At 33.8% G+C, this 17810-nt stretch overlaps 1 protein-coding gene across 1 annotated transcript in view; it reads left to right on the top strand.

Annotated features, from left to right (window-relative positions):
• Positions 1-479: 479 nt before the first annotated feature.
• The window catches only part of LOC148956667 (histone deacetylase 4-like), a 221896-nt gene continuing 204565 nt past the window's right edge, over positions 480-17810 (top strand). Inside the window, 1 exon segment of the mRNA XM_089086609.1 lies at positions 480-574. The gene's annotated coding sequence lies outside the window, so the exon portion shown is untranslated.

Raw genomic sequence — 17810 nt, 5'->3', positions numbered from 1 at the left:
TTAATTAAAGCCTAAGTTATGTTGTGGTATTGAGAAGGCATGAGGGTTGTCTGCCCTAGTGCTGTTAATTTTGCTCATTTTGAGTTTGACTAGGCTATTTATTATAATTTTTGTTCGTTTTGAGTTTCATTTAATTGTTGATAGTGATTTGTGGTAGTTTTACGCTTGGAAGACTATTTGAGTTTATTTCTGTACATATTTGGCTTAATAGAGCTCTTTACTTTTCTTTGAAAACTTATTTGGTGGAAATTTTTCTTTAAATTAATACAAATATATGACACCTTCATTCAGCCAGGGGAGCTGGCGCCCCCTTGTGGGTGCCCATGAACCTGAACCGAATCATTTCGTCAAAATCCTGTGCGTCTAATATTGTAACACTCGGATGGCGGGAAAAACTTCTAAAATCTGGATGGTTATCGAATGTTTGAAACAGCCATCTATAAAGAAATTATTAAATAATTATTTGAAAAAGGATCTCATTGCCTTTTAATACTCTCTTTTCACCAGACAAGAGACTCAAGAGAGGACGGTTAATCAATTATCGTCATATATACCATAAGCTACCTTATATAAGGTAATAATAATACATACAGATGGTCACCTAAATGAGTTCTAACCATCTATGATAAAACCCTATTAAGGGAAGATTTTTGCTAAGCTATATTGTAAGGTCACTGAGACTGGGTAGCCTAGGTGGAGAATTGGTAAAATTCTACTTTAGCTACTTTTGGCTATCTTGGAATGGGGTTAGGTTAGAAAAATGAAACTTTCAGGGATTGGTCTACAGGCTAAAGTATGTCCCGGGAAGGTATTTTGAAGTACCTACCTCCACTCCTTCTCCCTCTAGAGGGTCCTGAAATTTTGCTACATGACAGGTCTATACCCATTGAAATTTTGACAAAACAACATTTTACATTAATTTTCAGTTATCAGTTTCTTTTTCTCTGGCTTCAGCTCTGAAAATGCAATTTCAGTTATTTGAGCAGAATTTTAAGCCATATAAATAGTTTATTTCAAAAATTTAGGAAATGTATTTGCATATCTTTAAAACCATATAAATTGGGATTGAGCAAAGTTGTGAAGCTGAAAAAAATTTTGTTGTACTTCATTTAAGCAGAAGATCTATTTTGCAAGGTTTCACTTCTATAGCTCCCATATTTTAAAGGTCATCAAGGGTCAGGACCCTCTAGAGGGAGAAGGAGTGGAGGTGGGTACTTCAAAATATCTTCCTGGGACATACTTTAGCCTGTAGAACCATCCCTGAAAGTTTCATTTTCTTAACCTAACCCTTTTCCAAGATAGTCAAAAGTAGCTAAAGTAGAATTTTACCAGATAATTTCTTGAATGCATCAATTTGCCTTGGAAGATATTCGGTAAAACCCTATTTCAGCTACTTTTTTCTCTCTTGGAAAGGGGCTAGGCTAGGAAAGTGAAACTTTCAGGGATGAGTCTACATACTAAAGTATGTCCTGAAGTAGGTTACCTGAATAGGTAGCCTACCTGAAGTACCTATTTTTGAAGTACCTACCTCTTCTCCCTCTAGAGAGCACTGAACTTTTGGTGACCTTTTAAATTCATTGTGTTATAAAAGTGAAACCTTGCCAAATAGGATATTGGTTATCTCCTGCTTAAATGAAGTAAGGCGTACAAGAAAACTTTCCAGCTTCACAACTCTGCTTAATAACAATTTATGAAGTTCCATAGATCTGCAAATATAGCCTAGTAGGCTAAATTTGCTGTGGGCCTTATAGGCTAATTTAGATAAGATGAAAGTAAAAATGTCAGTTTATGCCTTTTTTATGCTCTTTCATAATTCAATAATTGCTTCAGGGTCTAATTGCATCTTGAGCTCTTAAAGGAGCCCCAAGGGCAAGGGCACCCTAAGAGGGGGGTGGGGAGGGGTGCACCACCCCCCAACTTTTTTGGCATTTGGTAAAATTTTCACCAAAGGCAAAAAATTGGCCAAAATTCTTGATTTCTGCAGAAAATTCAGCATAAATCAGGGAGCAATTTGGTAAAATTTACAAAGATTGCCCCCCCCCCCCCCAATAAATGAGCTTCAGGATGCCCCTGCCCAAAGGTATTTCATTTTTGTAGCCACACAAAGAAGGTATCAACACTAGCTAAGTTATTGAAAAGTGGTTAAAAACATCACTAGTTTGTAAATAGGTAGTTCAAGAATAATATATTCCAAAAATACTTATAATAATAATAACATTTATTCACCCACCATCTACAAAAATAGATTATAGCACAGCACTACAAAAGGAAAAAAGAAAAGAAAAAGAAACCAGCTTCAAAAAGATAAAGGTACAACACTCATTGTAATTCACGACACTCAATTAAATGCAGGTGAGAAACATTGTCTATCCAATTTAACTTTTAGCACTGAATTATTTTGAATTCTAGACCATTGTTTGGTCCTATAACACTTAATTCTAGACCATAGGTGGAATTCCTATAACACTTTGGTATTTACAGTAAAAATTTTCCAAATTTATAGTAGCAATTTTTGACATTTTCAATGTCTCTCACTGGCAGCATTTGGGATGCACCAGCAAGGTAGGTTATGTGTGGTGAGCACACTGAACAATAAATCAAGGCAAGAGATTTTCTGGAGTAGCATCCATAATTTGGAACTACAGATGCATAAGCATATTTAATGGCTTTAGTTGTTTGCTTAACAATTGTTTGTCTAGTTTTAATGATTGTTTCTGCAATCATAATACCAAGATATTTCAGCTCTGATACCATAGGGACAACATGATTTCCAAGAGTGACAGAATCACTTTGCAGTGCATTAAAGGACAAAAATTCACACTTATCAATATTGATAGACGGCCCAATAGATAGAAAGTTACTTAGGAGTTTATTCAAGTTCTCTTGTAAGTCTACTTTGGATCTACTGAGCAGAAGGACGTCGTCAGTGTAAGCCAAGTAAGATAAGTCAGTGCAATTCAATACGAGAGAGGCCGAGATACGGTCCAGAATCTTAGAGATGGTATGTCTGAAAATAAGAGGACTAAGAATGTTGCCTTGCCTCACACCTCTTCTGATTTTTACAGGATCCAAGTTGTACCTTTCCACTTGGCCAACACATTGGAATTTTCATACCAAAATTTCAGAGTACTCACTATGCTTCAAGGCCATACCCAGAGGGGGGCTAGGGGGTATGACCCTCCCCCCCCCCCCACAAAAAATGTTTATTTGACTTGTAAAAACATAAAAAAATGGATATAAACAAATTTTGCATGTGTTTTTTGAGTTTTTTTTTGTGTACCCCACCCCCCCCAACAAAATCTTTAAGTAAAACTCCCACCAAAAAAAAATCCTGGGTACAGCCTTGCTATGATTCAAATTACTCCATTGTGCAGTAGAGCATTCATTGCTTGCATGTGATTGATGCTATCAAATGCTTTTGATATATCAATAGTGCCCATATACAGAGGCAACTTTTTTCTTTCTGAGTCCATAAGTACATTAGCCAGAAGGCAGTGAGCCTCTGGGCACCCAAGACCTTTCTGGAATCCAAGCTGATTGTCCAGAAAGTGTCCAGTATCAAGCTCAGAGAAGATCACATTTTAAATGACTTTGCTCAAGATGGTTATGGGTCTATAAGATTTGCATTTGTTTGGATCTTTTCCTTTTTTGGTGACGGATGAGATGACCCCTTTCAGGAAAGAGTTTGTAACAAAACCCCTGGTGATGTACATCTGGAAGATAGGAATAGATTTGAAACTTTGCAGTCAACAATTCAGGGTATATATTTACACATTAGGAGGGGGGTGGGTAAATTTCATGGTCAATTTACAGTGAGCCATATAATTTAGCTAGAATGAAAATGAAAACATTATTTGATGCTTTTTTATGCTCTGTCATAATTCATATAAAATACCTTTGGGGCCCATTTAAGGGCTGAGGATGCAATTATCCCCAGAAGCAATTCTTGAATTATGAAAGAGCATAAAAAAGGCATCAAATGACGTTTTCAATTTCATCCTAGCTAAATTATAAGGCCTACTGCAAATACATTCCTTAAATTTAGAAAAAGTTCCATTGATATGACTTATAATTTTACTCAAGTAAGAGGAATTATATTTTCAGAATTAAAACCAGAGAAAAAGAAACTGATAATTAAAAATTAAGGTAAAATATTGTTTTGATAAAATTTCAATAGTCATAGACCAGTCAAGTAGGCAAATTTCCAAAACTTAGAAATCAGTAGAAGGTTAACAGAGAAGCTTGGCAATACCTTCCCAGAGTATGTTTTGGGCCCTGGATTCATCATTGAAAGTTTCATTTTCCTAACCTAACCCCTTTCCAAGATAGCAAAAAGTAGCTAAACTAGAATTTTACCAGATTTTTAATCATCCACCTTCTCTTTTTCCCAGTAAAGCCACTGAAATCTCATGAACCTAACATATCTGATATTAGATGAATAAAACCATAGGCCTAAGGAATAGATCCAAAGCTATAAGAATGCCACCAGGTAAAGGATAAAGAGTAGAACAGTTTTGTTTTACTTGGATTAAAATGAGAGTATTTTAATCCAAAAGTGCACACAAAAGTGAGCTTGACAAAAAATATATAATGATATTATCCTTGGCTAATTCAAATACAGGCTAATAATCAACAAATGTGTGTAAATTCTTGTACAGGGCAGAAACCCAGAATGAATAAACCAAAATTCTAGATTAGCAACTCTACAGAAGGAAGTATCTTAAGAAAATAAAATTAGTGAGCCTATCACTAGATTCATTTTTTTATAATCAGTAACATAGCAAGGTCTTGTGACACCCAGGGCGGAATTTCAACTTGTCCCCCCTCCTACAAACATTTAAACATTGCTGAGTCATATGTGTTTATGGTGGAAACATACAATTAAAAAAAAAAGCTATTTCAAGTGTTTAAATTAAGGAGTGAAATGAAAAGTAAATTGCATGCTGTATAACTTTTGTATGTAAACATTTTAATGTAAATAACTTCCATAAATTTAACCAAAATACAACATTTTTATACATATTAACATTATTATTACATTATCAAACAACACCATTTTAATTTGTGGCTTACATTAAGTAAGGCTAAAATGGACAGGGGCTTTTATTATAAATGTTTTAAGAGGAAATACAAGAATAGCTCTAGCTTTTGTATTTTACTATAGGCCTATCCATTTTCTGTTTGTATTCTGACTTCTAACACCCAGGTGGGAGATTGAATGATGTGTATATATATATATATATATATATATATATATATATATATATATGTATATATATATATATATATATATATATATATATATATATATATATATATATATATATATATATATATATATATATATATATATATATATATATATATATATATATATATATATATATATATATATATATATATATATATATATATATATATATATATATATATATATATATATATTTGCACAAATTTAACAAAATGTACTGTATTTAAAACCCATGTTTTCATTCAGAACCTCTTCTTTCTAACTTAGTTTTCCGCAAACTTAGAAATAGCCTCATCAAAATGTATCTTTTTTGCTACACTGTTTTCAACAGATAGCATGGCTAAGCGTTGATGTTCAAGCTTGGCTCATAGTAGATATGAAATAACATTTAATAAGCTTGAGTTTAGAAAAACTCCTCTTGCAAGAAGCAACAGAGACACATAATGTCAGGTAAAACCTTAATGCTAAAGTTAGATTAGGAATAGAGTTTGGAAGCTCATATTCAACTATAAACTGCAGTAGTCTCAAAGAACTCCACTTCAGAGCCACTTCTTCAGGAATGTTTGCTGCTTGTAAAAACCTCCTCAGATGTGGGATTCCATTTGACATGTTTCCTGAAGATATTTCTTCATATTTCTCAATTAAACAGCCCACTAATTTTAGCACTTCAGTTTCTGAACTCTATAGCAAGTTCCTGGTCCCAAAGATAGCAAACCAAAGTGATATTCCTTCCATGGCTTGGCAACACATGTCAATTTCTTGTTGAAATGTGTTGGCAACCACACTTTAACATTGATATTTTTAGTTCTTCTTCCAAAGTTAGAGGCTTGTCTGCAGCTTTTTCTCTGGGCATCAGTTTCTTTCTTCTAATATTAATTAGAAGAACTTTCCACAAAATAAGTTTTTCAAAGAAAACTAAAGAACTTTATTAAACCAAAAATAAAATCAAATAATCTACCAAGTGTGAAACTACCACAAATCAGCATCAATAAATAAATGAAGCCCAAAACAAACTGAAATTACATTAAACAACCTAGTCAAACTCAAAACGAGCAGAAATTAACATAAGTTGGGTTCAAAACCCCTATGCCTTCCCAAGGCCAGAACATAATTTGCAATTTACTGAAAAAAATATAAATGTTTTTACTTCTATAACTTTAATAAATCAAATAATATTAACATTTTGATTACTAAAAATCAGTATATGTATATTAAACTGACAATGCACATTCATTTGTATTTTTTTCAGTAAAGTGCAAATTATGTTCTGGCCTTGGGCCAGAACATAGGAGTTCTTTATTTGTCTTTGAAAAACTTATTTTGAGAAAAAAGTTTTTTTTAATTAATTTATGTTCGTTTGATATTTACATAGTCTTTTCAAGGAAAAAGAAAATAATACTTTAAATCTTATCGTTTTTTTAAAGAGTTTATAGTTTGGTCTGCTATTTGTATGCTGGAGAAAAATTTTCAGCAATTTTTAACAACATATACCCTTTTAAAAATCTGGACACATGATAGTGTTTAATTTAGTTTCATACCTCCTCTGACCTGAAATGGAAAACTTGATACCATTCACAAAAAAATCTGTTTACTTTCTTTGATAGCTTGGATACACTTACACTATTTTGATTTGGTTAAATTTTAAGAGCAGAAGTAGCCCTAAAAGTTTGAACATAATACCCTCAGCTGTTCTTGGGATACTGCTGAGATGCCTTATTAGGAATTAGTGTTAACACAGTGCATTTTGATTTAATCTTAAGGCAACATTTAGTTTTTAAACATAATGGGAAAATGGGGGGGTGGGCGTGGTAGGGGGACTAGTTGCTTTACAATCACTTTCGACTCTTAAAAAGGGCATGAGCCCTTTCTATTTTCAATCAAATGAGCCCTTTTCGAAGTTCCTACAACAACTCCTTCAATACAATGTGCCTTGGTCTAAACAACAACAAAAAAATAATAATAATACATTATACCCACATTGATCTTTACTATAAAAATGTCAAGCCTTCCAATCACTTTCGACTATTAAAAAGAGTACTAGGCCTTTTGATTTCCAATCAAATGAGCCCTGTTTGAGTTTCTACAACAATGCTTTCTAAAAGAACCTTATATGCCCCCAGGGGATAAATTACAACCCTTACCCTAAGGGCTGTTAGGGTGGTTGTCATCATCTAAGACCTAATTTCCAAAACTTTAAACTACTTTAAACAAAATCTCTATCTCAAAATTTTGGATTGGATGTGTTTGGGGAAATGGTGGGCATGTGAGGGGTGTTAGTAGCTCTCCAATCACTTTCAACTATTAAAAAATGTGCACTAACCCTTTCAATTTCCAATCAAATGAGCCCTTTTGAAGTTTCTGCAAAAACTCTTTCAATAAAAACCTTATATGCTCCCAGGGCATAACTTACAACCCTTGCCCTGAGGGCTGGGGAGAGGTGTCATCCTCAAAAACCTAATTTCTAGAACTTTCTACTACGTTGAACAAAATGGCTATCTGAAAATTTTGATTGGATGTGTTTGGTGGAATGGTGTGTGTGAGAGGGGGGTTAGTTACCCTCCAATCACTTTCGACTATTAAAAAGGGCCCTCTCAATTTCCAATTGAATGAGGCCATTTTGAAGTTTTTACAACAACTCTATCTCTAAAAGCATTACATGCTCCCAGGGCATAACTTAAAATTCTTGCCCTTGGAGTTTTTTGGAGTTTGTCGTTCTCAGATAAATACTTTCCAGAACTTTAAGCTACGTTTAAGAAACTCAATCTGTCTTAAATGTGGGTGATTATTTTTGTGAAACTGGTGGGCGTGAGAGGGGGGTTAATTACTCTCCACTCACTTTCGATTATTAAAAAGGGTAATTTCAATTTCCAATCAAATGAGCCTTTTTGAAATTTCTACAACAACTTTCTACATAAACCTTATATGCCCCCAGGGCATAACTTACAACCCTTGCACTGAGGGCTCTGAGGGGGGCTATCATCCTAGAGGGGGGCTATAAAAAGGGCACTAGCCCTTTCAATTTCAAATTGAATGAACCCTTTTTGAAGTTTCTACAACATTGCTTTCTATAAAAAACCTTATGTGTCCCCAGGGCATAACTGACAACCCTTGCCCTAAGGGCTGGGGGGGAGGGGTTGTCATCCATTAAGACCTAATTTCTAAAACTTTCAACTACGTTGAATAAAATGGCTATCTAAAAATTTTGATTGGATGTGTTTGGGGAAAAGGTGGGCATGAGAGGGGGGTTAGTTGCCCTCAAACCACTTTTGACTATTAAAAAGAGCACTAGCCCTTTGAATTTTCAATCAAATGAACCCTTTTTCAAGTTTCTACAACAAAGATTTCAATAAAAACCTTATATGCCCTTAGGGCATAACTTATAACCCTTGCCCTCAAGACTTTGGGGGGAGTGCTCTGCTCAAAGGTATAATTTTCTGAACTTTAAACTGCGTGGAATAAAATGGCTATCTCAAAATTTTGTTTGGATGTGTTTGGGGAAATGGTGGGCGTGGAAGGGGTGTTAGTTGCCTTCGAATCACTTTTGACTATTAAAAAGGGCACTAGCCATTTCAATTTCCAATCAAATGAGCCCTTTTTGAAGTTTCTATGACAACACATTCTATGAAAAACATTATATGCCACCAGGGCATAACTTAAAACCCTTGCCCTGAGGGCTGTGGGGGGTGTCCTACTCAAAGACATAATTTCCAGAAGTTAAAACTATGTTGTATAAAATGGCTATCTCAAAATTTTGATTGGATGTGTTAGGGGAAAAGGTGTGCGTGAGAGGGGTGTTAGTTGCCCCCCAATCACTTTCGACTATTAAAAAGGGCACTAGCCCTTTGAATTTCCAATTGAATGAACCTTTTTGAAGTTTTCACAACAACGCTTTCCATAAAAACCTTATATGCCCCCAGGGCACAACTTACAGCCCTTGCCCTAAGGGCTGTGGGGAAGTGTCCTCCTCAAAAATATAATTTCTATCTTGAAATCAACTATGCTGAACAAAATGGCTATCTCAAAATTTTGATTGGATGTGTTTCAGGAAATGGTGGGCGTTGAAGGGGTGTTAGTTGCCTTCCAATCACTTTTGACTATTAAAAAGGCCACAAGCCACTCTGATTTCCAATTGAATGAACCCTTTTTGAAGTTTCTACAACAGCTTCCTTGATACAAAGTGCCCTGGTCTAAAGGAAAAAAAATAATACATTATGCCAACATTGTTCTGATATGTCCCCAGGGAATAACTTAAAACCCTTGCCCTGAGGGTTTGGAGGAGTGTCGTCCCCAAAAATATATTTTCTATCTGGAAATCAACTACACTGAACAAAATGGTTATCTCAAAATTTCGATTGGATGTTTTTGGGGAAATGGTGGGTGTGGAAGGGGTGTTAGTTGCCTTCCAATCACTTTTGACTGTTAAAAAGGGCACAAGCCATTCCAATTTCCAATCAAATGAGCCCTTTTTCAAAGTTTCTATGACAACTCCTTTGATATGAAGTGCCCTTGTCTAAAACCATGAAAAAAAAATAATACATTGTGCCAACATTGTTCTTTACTTAGGCAGCGCTATTGCGCTGCCTATGATTTCCTTGTTTGGCTATTGCAAATTCCATTGCCTTTTCCACAAGTCCATCTCTATTATCATTCAAAAAGGCCTTTAAACTCCTCATTTTGATAAGGCACTTTTCGAAACTTGCTCCAACAACTTGCAAGTATTTTGCGTGTGGTTGCCAACACTATTCCATAAACATAAAAAGCACAAAAATGAAAAATCTCACGTCAAAGTCAACAAAGTTTGAGCTGCACCTCTAGTGTCAAGAGTTTCTGAAGAGTCACAAAGTTTCTCAATGGTATCAACAATCTTCTTAAAGCATTTAAACACTAGTTTAACAGCTTCATAGTGAGCACTCCACCTGGTTTCTGCACGTTGTTTGACCATAACTTTAACATTTGCCAAGAGGACATTCCATCTGTGTGTTGAGCATGAGAAAAAAACTTACAACCTTTCCAAAATGCCAAAGAACGTCACGCAGAAAGGAACTGTAGCAAAAAAGTGCACTCTGCAAAGATTTAGTGAATGGTTGGTACAAGGTACAAACAATGCTTTAGGATTAAGCTCACAAATCCTAGCTTGTACTCCAGCCATTGTTGGTGTGTTGTTATAGCGCTGCCTTTGGCAAATTGCTATATCCAGACCATCTTCTTCAATTGCATTTAAAATATCCTGTGTAATGTCCATGGCTCTTTTTCCTGTAAGCTGATAATAGCCTAAAAATGACTCCTTTACTTCAAATTTCTTGTTCTGTACATGTAACGAATTAATCCACTCATTTGATCAATGTGCAAGTCATCGGGTGTGCTTTCAAACATTATGCTAAAATGCTTGTATATAAAAATGGTATTTTCAGACAAAATCTGCCAACAAATTCGAAAACTGCCAAGTAGCATTGCTACTTTGCTACCCCAATTTTTGCATGGTGGGCCCTAATCAATCATATGTCCTTTTAGACCGATTTTTGTCACCCCTCCAGGGCTGGCACCCGGGGCCGTGCCATTTCAATGGATTAGGGAGCCTGATGAAGCACAGGTGTGTTGTGTTTAGCCAGGAAATTTCATATAATATATGAAGAATGGGCAGGGGCATTGTCCTGATGGAGCTGTCAATGCCTATAGGTCAGGCTTTTTGAATCTTACTGCCTCATGAAGGGAAGATGTAACCTCTTGGTAGTATTCCTTGGGGATGGCTATACTCTGTGGAGTATACTTGTGACAAACCACACTGCTCAAGTCAAAGAAGATAGTCAGCATGATTTTGATATTACTTTACAGCTATTTTGCTTTTCTGCCTCAGGGATGATGGATGCTTTGATTGTGATGGCTACAACTTGGTTTCAGGGTCAGACCTACAAACCAAGATCTCATTGCTAGTGTTGATTGTGCTGAGTTAATTGGGATCACTGTTCACAGTCCCTGAAATTTTATTTGTAATCTCCAAACAGAGTTGCTTATGCTTGGTATTTATCTTTGGTACTAACTTGGCCCAAATCATCAGTCAAGATATAATGAATAGAGCTAATGCTGATGGTTGCTGTATATGCAAGTTCTCTGATTAACATTTGACAATTCTGCATCACTAGGGCCCTCACTTGGCCAATAACAATCTCATTTCTTGTTTGTTGAGGGCCTACCAGAAAATGTTTCAGTCTCCATTGATATGCAGCCATCCTTAAAGCAGATGTACACCACTTCTTTATTTGTGTGAAGCCTTCTACTTTGCCCCTGAATGCCCGTTAGATCTTATGGATTGTTTTCACTTAGGAATCTCCAAGCTTTACACAAAGTCTAATGCAGTGCCTTTGTTCCTGTTTTCTGTCATTTTTATCAAAATCTGATGGCAATTGATTACATTTCTTTGCTCAACAGAGATTGTCTGGCCAATGACAGTTTCTGCAGTTGTGAAAAAAATTCAAGTATTCCCATTAGGACTCCCTATATACATGTATAAAAATCCTTCCTCCCTAGGTTCATTTGCTTATGCAGAAAGAATTAAGGTTGGATAATTTTCAAACAAACCTTGTGTTCACATTCTGAAACTTACCATGATGGTCCCAAATATAGGCCTAGGATGTATACAAAACCGAAAGAAAACACTAAAGTTCTTAAATTATAACATACACCATATTTCTATTCATCATATTATCATGTTTCCTTCCACTTTTATTTACATTTTTAAATAATGTTTTTATCCAAAGTTTTTTTTTTTTGTAATCACTCTGGTGGAATGTTTTTCACTAGATTCAGAAAAGCAAGAATCTAGTTAACAAAGATGAAATGACATATCATAAGGTGCAAAGCAATGGAAAAATATGTTATTTAGGGATGCATCTGGGACCACCAAGGGGAGGGGTTTATATATTGTCAAAACATAAGTATGATATTTGAAAAGAGCACAGAATAAGTATTCTAATGTTACTACTTTTGTTTTACCAAGATGCTTCCTCCTATGGAGCTGCTTATCTAGAATATTACCGAAAAAGTACCATTCAGCAGTCTGGTAAAATTCTAGATGAGGGGCTTTTCAGAAAATCTTGGAAAATAGTTGAATTTAGTGAATAAAACTATCTGAAATTTCCAAAACTTAACTTACAACCTTCAAAGGTATTTTAAAGCATCTACCTCTACCCTTTCTCTCTCCAAAGGTCACTGACCTTTGATGACTTTGGACAACTTTTGTTTTATAAAATTAAAACTTTCAAAGATAGATGCGTAGTACATACAAAGCCCAAGCTACATGTTTTGACTCTCATAACTTTGCTAAATCCTGATTTGTAAAGTTAGAATTAAGAAAAGAATCTTAATATAGCTTTAACCCCTGCTCTGATCATTGGAATTCTATTTTCAAAGTAAATGTAAAAACCATTATGGTATTGGGTGTTTGAGTATTTGTGATGTCATTCATGAAAAATGTTTTTTTTTTCTAAAATTAACAAAGGCTATAAGCATAAACAAATCAGTAAATAAACAATTATCTTCTTAGAAACAATCTGATTAAGCAAAAAATAATCACCCAGCAAGGGTTGCTCTTCTGGTATACAAATTAGTATTGTAATTTTTCTGCCACAACGCTTTGTATTTAATAGAAAGCAATTAAAAATCCAAGACTTTCTTAACAGCTGTCAAACAGGAATGTTTTTCTCAAAAAGCTCAGAATCAACTTGTGTGTCAACAAATAAATTGTGCTTATAAACTCCTCCTACTTATATTCAAAGCTTAAGGGTTCAGGGGTGTTGGAATTTTCCTGCAGACAATTTATGAAAATATAGTGGGGAGGGGGAATGAATTTTACAAAGTTTTGACCTGTGTAAAAAATAATTACACCAGAAAATGGTATATTGTCACTTTTCAGACAAAATTGTTATGCTGTATTCAAAGACAAATTTAAAGATAAGTAAACATGTATACAAATACACAGTTATTGCTAGTTTCATAATATAAGATGTTTTCTTCTGGAGAGCCACTAAAATCCACTGTTAACTTTTTTGGATAATTTTTGAAGAATGGGTAAAAATGTGTTTAAGCTATAAGACAAAGCTTTGTTCAAGGCCAAATCCAGGATTTTTTCGGAGGGGGTTTTACAAAAGGATTTTTTTCAGAAAGGAGGGTGGGGGTTACAAAAAAACAACAAAAAAAACCCATTAAAAATTTGTCTAAAAATATTTGTTTTTTTTTACCAGGATCCCTCTAGCATGACAATTTTAAAAAAAGATGAGTCAAAGGAACTCAGATGCGTTTTTTTTTCAAAAGTTCTTTAAAAACTTTTACCTAATTATGCAAGTAAATGGGCAGTGATAACTAACACCTTCTTTTATGTGTTTGAGCTACAAGACAAAGATCTGTTATTTATGCCTGAATACCCATGATCTAAAAAATGATGCCATTTTTCTATTTAAAGATAGAGTGGACAATTTTGAATGGTCAATGAAAGTAGCATATCTATGCAACACTTTTGGCAAATCCAATTGAATTTAAATTTCCAAGGGTTTGGTTTTAAAAACTTTCGAAGTCAAGTGGTAATGCTCCACCATTACCTCTAGTAAAGAACCATAAGGTTTCAATATGCTCTTATTATTTTTTCCCCCCTTGAACCACTTCGTATGGAAGGAGTGGTCATATAAACTAAGAGGAGCTCATTTGATTGGAAATTAAAAGTTTTCATACCCTTTTTTAAGAGGTAAAAGTGACTGGAGGGTAGCCAACCCCCTTCCATAACCCTTTTTCTCCCAAAGATATCTGATCAGAATGTTGAGATAGTCATTTTGTTCAAAATAGTCCAAAGGGGAGCAGTGAAGATGTTAAAAGTAGAATAGCCAAGGCTCAGGGTATTTTTTATAGCTAAAAAAAGTTTGGAAGAATAGGAAGATAAGTCTGCAAACCAAGATTAGAATAGTAGAAGCTACAGTGATGACAGTGGTCAAATATGGCTCTGAAGCATGGGCGCTCAGAAAAGCAGATGAAGATTTGCTAGATGTTTTCCAAAGAAATTGCTTAAGGATTGTTCTGGGTACCGGGCTGACTGACCGTATTTCAAACAATAGGCTGTACGAAAAATGTGGTTCAATACCGCTTTCTGTATATATATATATATATATATATATATATATATATATATATATATATATATATATATATATATATATATATATATATATATATATATATATATATATATATATATATATATATATATATATATATATATATATATATATATATATATATATATATATATATATATATATATATATATATATATATATATATATATATATATATATATATATATATATATTTATATATATATATATATATATATATATATATATATATATATATATATATATATTTTTTTTTTTTTTTTTTTTTTTTTTTTTTTTTTATATATATATATATATATATATATATATATATATATATATATATATATATATATATATATATATATATATATATATATATATATATATATATATATATATATATATATATATATATATATATATATATATATATATATATATATATATATATATATATATATATATATATATATATATATATATATATATATATATATATATATATATATATATATATATATATATATATATATATATATATATATATATATATATATATATATATATATATATATATATATATATATATATATATATATATATATATATATATATATATATATATATATATATATATATATATATATATATATATATATATATATATATATATATATATATATATATATATATATATATATATATATATATATATATATATATATATATATATATATATATATATATATATATATATATATATATATATATATATATATATATATTTATATTCTCGGCATGGCATCCACCGATTTTCCTTCGACTCAAAAACACCCATTAGCATAAATCAAATATGAAATGACTAATCTTTGCTCTGGCTCAATCTTCTCATTTCATCCAGATATACATCGAGCTTTGTCAGCTGTATCTGTAATGGCTTTCCCAAACTTTCGGCATTAGCAACTGCTGTATCATGTTCTTCTTCATGGATTTGACCATATGTTGAAATCAATTTGCAACGACATTCAAACTGCTCTTCATCCTCAGACTTAAGCTGCTTAGATATGCACAAATCCAAAATTTTTGCGGAAAGCATCCTCAATCAGAATAATTCACCCATAAATCTCATATTTCCCTATATAATGCATTATGTTTTCGCTATAGTCTCTCAGTCCCATTGACTCTGAAGAAATTATTTCTATGGTCCCTGGATACTTCTCAAAAGTCTGCTGGCATATGTTGAGAAGAAGCTGGCGAAAAGGGACTTTCCCTGTTCCATTGGCCTTCTTCTCACTTCCTTCTCAAACATCAATTTACACAATTCAGCGTATTGGGGTGCATAAATTGGCTCACTAACCACCTTGTCAAAGAAGAGTCGAATCATAGCATCTGGGGTTTGGGGGTGGCAAAGTGGAAGCAAACCGCTTTTATTTGTTGCAATCACAGCCTATATAAAAATTCAATGTGCGTACGTACCACTTACCACCAATATACGAAACCTGAGAAATGTCCATTTCTATAGTATATTTTCGAGTTTTGCTTAAATATGGACAATAGAAATCACAAATTAGCCTAATTTTGAATAAAAAAATCTGACACGTTAAAAATCTTTATGTTTATATGATTAAGTCAAGCCCTGAAAGTTTCAACTTAATGCCCTCAGCTCTTTGTGAGTATGTCAATTTATGATTAGAATCATTTTTTTTTTTACAAAATTGAATTGGGTTCAAAGCCGTATCGGGGGGGGGGAGGCTTGGGGTTTGACCTTATCTATTGGCCGTATCCAAGGGGGTTTAATCATAAATTGTGTGGTATTGAGGAAACCTAGACCTAGGAAACTACAAGTATGGTTTCTATTAAAGTTAACTTAAAAAAAAACTTGAAAATTTTTTTGCATGCTGACCAATGGTTTGCGTTGCGCAGGTACCGATCTCCTGATTCGATCCCTTTGGCCGAAAGTAGAATGCGTGGTTGTGGACAATTCATCCGATGATTCCCGTGTTTTTTCCCCAGATTTCTCCAGGTACCCATTTAGAGCTGGGTCAACCCCGGCTGAGCTTACAGAGCCTTTGATCCTCATCCCAGACCAAATACAGCAGCGACACCAAGACTTGAACCCCCTGACTTCAGGGTTTCAAGTCCGGAGTGTTAACCTCTTGGTTATGACGAGTCACGACGTAGGTTGCAATTGTCCCAAATCAAATTTAAAAAGTGCATTATTTACCAAATAAGAAAATCCTAATAAACGCATCGAAAATTAATTTATATGCCTTTTTGGCTTCAATTAGGGGGGAGGGGCTTATACAAGATCTTTTTCTTGCATCCCATCTTAGGTTAAAATAAAATTTTTGTGGTAATATCATCAAAAAAGGTTGTTTTTTTTTGTTTTTTTGTTAAAAAATTTAAAACACAACATATTTCCCCTCTCTGGATTCTAAAGAATACCCCCCCCCCCAGGGCTATGTCCAAAAAGTTTCGTCAGGCAGGGAGAGGTGGGGGGGGGGGGTGAAAATAAGCTGTAAAACGCATCGAAAATTAGATTTATATTCGTTTTTGTAACGTTTTTAGGAGCTTGGGGGTTTGACCTTATCCTCTGGCTGTATCCTAGGGGGTTTAATCATAAATTGTGAGGTATTGAGGAGACCTAGACCTAGGAAGTTCCAAGTGTGATTTCTATGAAATCTAAAACGCGCATTATTTACCAAATATTTTCGAATGTTTTAGGAGTCTGACAGAATTTGATACGACCTTATCCTCCTAATATCCATGATCTGACACTAGTGGTTTCGAATGGGGAGTGGACATTTTTTCTGAAAAATTGGTTTACAGGTAACCCCTTTAAGCATAAATTGACGTAATCAAAGCCACATCGGTTCTTTGAACAGCTTATCAAATTAGGCCAGCGTAAGAAATTTTGTAAGGTAATACCACATTTCCGTTAGTGTTAAACCGTGAACAGTTTTGATATGTTTCAAATATGAAATGTTTGTCAGCTCCAGTAAATTGAATGACAAGCTCTTAATTTGCAAGCTTTGCGAGATTCGGGGCTTATCCACATATTACATTTCTCTTTGCTGTTGTTATTTTTGTTCAATTCCTATTGCTGAATGAGGTAGACATATAAAAGAAAAAAAATGTAGCGTATATCTCTTGTGAGGGTGAAGGAACCCACTGGCTATGGCTTGTTTATGTGTATAAAGAGAAATAATCGCTGGAGGTACCCGTTGTATATCGTTGCACCATTGCTTTTAGAGTGAAAGACTAGTGATTAACTGAGAGTTTCTGACATAGGCAATTAGGCTAGATATATTTGGAATATAATTTAATTCAGATTTATTTTTTCTTTGTCTGATTTTTTTTTCAAAGATCATCTTTTCTCTATTCCATTAATATTTATAAATAGAGATTCGGTCATTAAT

The sequence above is a fragment of the Artemia sp. Qi Xiang Cuo genome, chromosome 1, assembly GCF_049724085.1.
Source record: "Artemia sp. Qi Xiang Cuo chromosome 1, ASM4972408v1, whole genome shotgun sequence".
Taxonomy (NCBI): Eukaryota; Metazoa; Arthropoda; class Branchiopoda; order Anostraca; family Artemiidae; genus Artemia; species Artemia sp. Qi Xiang Cuo.
Note: the sequence above shows the minus strand (reverse complement) of the source record. Positions and strands in the feature narration are given on the sequence as shown.